We start from the raw sequence: 4,738 nt of genomic DNA, 5'->3' as shown, positions 1-4,738 counted from the left end.
ACACTCCCCACCGCCGGTCCGCCGCCGCCCCGGCCATCCCTCTAGGCCCCCCCGTGTCAAGCTTTTTCTCCGGCGATCCCCACGCCACCGCCCCACCAACGCCCCGCCACCGCCGGCGAGCACCGCCCCCATCCTGAACCCTAAGATAGATAGTGGGTTACCTCTCCGACGAGCCCCCCTCCTCGCTGCGGCTGGTTCTTCCTTCACCCCGGCGAGCCCCCCCCCCCCCCCCTGAAAATCGACTGACCCAAAAGTCGATTCAGTCGACTGAAGTGTAGCTAAATTGGAGCAGCATCGCAAGCAAGAGCAAGAGCGAGAGCAGCAGCGCGAGCAAGAGCAATAGCAAGAGCAGACCAGGCAGGGGACCGAGAGCAAGAGCAGAGCAGCAGCGCGAGCGAGAGCTAAAGCAGCAGCAGCTCCTACTAATGTGGACGTCGCCGCCGAGGGAGCGACACCGTGGAGGAAGTGGCCGGCGACGCCGCCGTGGATGGAGCCGCGCCGTGTCGGCTCGGGACCGAGCGCCGGCAGCACCGTGAGATCGAATCAAGAAGAAAATGCGGCGATTAGTGTACAACCTCTTTGGTGGCGCCGATTAGGCCGCAGCTTCATCCGAGGAAACGGTGATGATGATGCTCTTCCGGTGGTGCAGGTGAAGACGGCGGTGTGGGAATGGAGGTGGCGCGAAAGACGAGGGGAACGTCGGGGCAGCTCCTTGGAGGTGGAGGACGGGGTGACTGAACCGGCGGGACGATGAGATCGACGACGGATCCTCATCCGGTACGGTGGATGAGGGACGTCGAGGTGTTGCTGTGGACGACGTCGTCGGGGAAGAGGCTCCGGCTGGGTGGCGGACGGAGCAGGGTGTGGGGTTTCGTCGCGGGTTTTCGCGGCCTCGGTGTACGAATGGGTGGGCGGATGGGATGGCAGTGGGGAACCATGGCTTAGAGACGCGCTTGTCCGAAATGTGGGGTAAGTTACGAAAGTACCCCCACCGATTTGAGGCGGTTCTTTCGGTTCAGGGGTACCACGGGCATTTCGCGTGTCGGGATTTCACAGGAGGTGGGAGTTTTCGCGCGCGTTGTAATTTCGGAATAGCAAGGCGCGGGTTGAGATGGAGGGAGTTGTCGGAGCACAACGAGACAAAGATATATCTTAAATATTTCGGGCTAACAAGGCGCGGGTTGAAGAGGCGGGAGTTTCGCAGCACGATAGACAGAGACGCTAGCTTGAATTTTCGGCATAACAAGGCGCGGCTTGAAATTTCGGAAGAACAAGCTTAACGTGTACCCAAAAAAAGACAATTTGCACCTCAACACGCACAACACACACACAAACACCATTTAGACTAGAGTAAGGTACACGTGCATTGCACGCATGAGATTTGGCAACCAAATTATGAATAAATACCACATTATAGCATGCAAGCTTTGAGTCATATATGCATGATGTAGATGTTCGTTTAATTCTTATAGTTCATTTCATTCAAAATCATCTAGTTTTTATAAGAAAGCTAATCTATTTTAAGATTCATGGAATTGTGCGTCGTAAGACATAAAGTAAAAACAAATAATGGCAAATCATGTAGAAAAACATTTGGGCAATTCTGATACGGAAGATTCTAGAACAAATAAGAAGTGCTTGTGTTTTGATGTTTGTGCATTATGCTTAAGTTCAACCATGGAGTCTTCTAGATTATACATGTGGCGAAATCTGGTGGAATCTAGATGATATCCAACGGCCAGTAGTGCTCAAATTTTCCATCTTTGGACCATCGGATTCGCCTCATCCAACGACCATCTTTCAAAGTTAAAGTTACCCGCACACAATATAAAAAAATATAAAATATAATATATATATATAGGGGTATAGATATAGATATGTGATGCGAAAGCCGCCCATCATCTCCAATTAGAATAGTGTGTCCATGCACGGATGCGACGTGGCCAAATGATGTCTGCCATCGGTATCTCAAATTCAAATCAGTCTGACCTTGTTCAATGTGTATACATTACAACATGCTCGTTTCCAAACCACACCGCGCAGATCTCCGTTATATTCATGCATGCATGGGTTTCAAACATCAGAATCTCTTATTCAAATATTTGAATTCAACTTTACATTGATTATGACCTCACCTATTCTTTCACACCCACACAGTAGTCTTCTCTTTATAATTGTACCACTAACTTTCTCTCGTGCATGCATGCACACACACTACCAGTCGGCATTATCCATCGCACGCATGCAATATTTTTCTTCAGGTCGGTCTCCCATGAAGGCACACACCCACACACATCCCCCTCTCCATCATATCGGGCATTCTTTATCTCTCACACGTGCATGCGCAACGATCGATGTTCCTCTATGTATGTGTGTATATAGAAAGGTCTTTCATAGTTTTCCACACAAACCGATCAATCGATATATCCAGTGAGGTCTCACCCTCTTTCCCACGTCCACCGATCAATCTATACCTCTCTATATAGGATTAACATATATAGCTAATACACCCACATTAATTATATATCCAACGTCCCCCTCTCATCATCCATGCCTTCCGCTTCATCTCTCAGACGCGTGCACAATGGCGAAGACAGGGGCAGTAAGGGCCCTGCCCCCTACCCCCCTAACATCACTATATATCGAGGCTAATATGAATGTGATCATTAGACAATTGCTGCTAAAAATGGTTTAAGTTCATGAATTGACCCTCCTCGTAAAGGATTAGCAATGCTTGGCCCCCTAGCTCATTTATTTTTCATGGCTCTGCCACTGCGCGCAACAGCGCACGTGTTCGCCCCCTCTCTCTAAATATCGATCTCGCACTTGTGCATTCCTTCATAGTCTCCCTCCACTCGGCCCCTCGCACCATCTTCTAGCCCCCACCGGATTTTGCCACATGTACAATCTAGCAGACTCCATGGTTGAACCTAAGCATAATGCACAAACCTCAAAACAACAGTGGTTCTCTTTTGTTCTAGAATCTTCCGTATCATAACTGCCCAAACTTTTTTTCTAGTTGAATTGCCATTATTTGTTTTTACTTTATGCTTTACAACGCACAATTCCATGAATCATAAAATAGATTAAGGGCTTCTTTGATTCAAAGGATTCTCAAAGGAATTTTGGAGGATTCTAATCATTAGGAATTTTTCCTATCTTGGTTGTTTGATTCGTAGGATTGTAAACCATAGGAATTTTTCCATATGATTCATTTGCACTAGATTTCATAGGAAACATCCCATCCACTCAAACCTCTTTGAAAGAATTCTGCGTTTTTTCTATGCACAATCAAACACTCGTACAATCCTGTAGGATTCAAGACGACATTCCACTATAATCCCATGTTTTTCCTATTCCTGCGTTCTTAGCTTTTTTATAAAAACTAATTGATTTTGAATGAGATGAACTATAAGAATTAAACGAAGGGCTACATCAGGCATATATGACTCAGAGCTTACATGCTATAGTGTGGTATTTATTCATAATTTGGTTGCAAAATCTGATGCGTGCAATGCACGTGTACCTTACTAGTACTTTGAGTATGTGCAGAACACGTAAATTAGAATACCAATGGCACGCTACACAGTCTCTCTCTTACAGTTCATGAAGCCACGTGGCACATGTGGAGGCGTTGTCGCGACCTCCTTGCGTGGATTGATCACAGTGACGTGCTGCTGGTTCCAGAAGAATGTACTCGTCCTCCCTGAGCCATACTGGCGGTACATGCACGAAGCGAAGATGTGCACGCACGCCACACACGCACTCATTCCCTCGCACGCACACGCGGGTACACGGGCGGACGCAATTTTGTACCAAGATCCACCCCATGTGATAATTTGACGCGTGTAAAGTCGTTCACTTCATTGATGGTCAATTTATACAGCGCATGCAAATTGAGTGGACGTGAGGGCGGAAGAAAGACATTATTACTCCACTGCGCGCATGCGAGTAGTTAAATCGTGGGTTGCTAGTAGTACTTCCATTGGTCTCCTTCGTATTTTGTGCCAATTTTTGATAGTAACATAATATTTACGCATTTGAGCAGCGTAGTACTTGAAATTTATGTTCCGCTAAACTCATCGGGAGCCGTTTCGGGCCTCGAAACCAAAACCATCAATTAATCTTTACCTTGTTCCCATCACGTTCGAAAGCCTGCTCACACCTACTAGTACGTACCAAACCTGAACGTATTCCCACTATGCAGGTATTAGTACTAGTGCTAGTACTTAGGTTATAAAAAGGGGAACTACCTAACCGAAAATTACTCTACCTTTCCTCCTCATAAGTGCTTCTTCTTCGTCCGTCGTTGCCATGGCCGGTGAGCAGAGCTCTAGGTCAAGAACTACTCGTAACAAGGGAGCGGCAACCAAGGCTGCGGAAAAAAAGAGGGCTCGCCGCCACGCAGAGACCTCGAAAGATCTCTCACGGGCAGGCGATGGCTCCCAGGAGCGCCCTAGCCGCGGAGGCGAACATGCCGAGCCGGCGGAGCTGGAGTCGTTATCCCTCGACGGCATGCCCGATCATCTCAATAAGCAGAAGGAGTTCATCCAAGGCTTGATGGAGTTGCTGAAGGAGAGCCTCGACGACATGCTCGCTGAGCTCAATCAGCAGGGGGAGTTGACCGCCGGCTTGGTGATGTTGCTGAAGAAGAGCATTGCCTCGGAGAAGAAGGCGACCGGCGAAATCCTGCGACTTCAGGAGGACAAGGCGAAGCTCTGCCACGAGATCGACCTGT

The sequence above is a fragment of the Triticum aestivum genome, chromosome 2D (genome assembly GCF_018294505.1).
Source record: "Triticum aestivum cultivar Chinese Spring chromosome 2D, IWGSC CS RefSeq v2.1, whole genome shotgun sequence".
NCBI lineage: Eukaryota > Viridiplantae > Streptophyta > Magnoliopsida > Poales > Poaceae > Triticum > Triticum aestivum.
The sequence above is the reverse complement of the archived record's forward strand: the minus strand, read 5'-3'. Positions refer to the sequence as shown.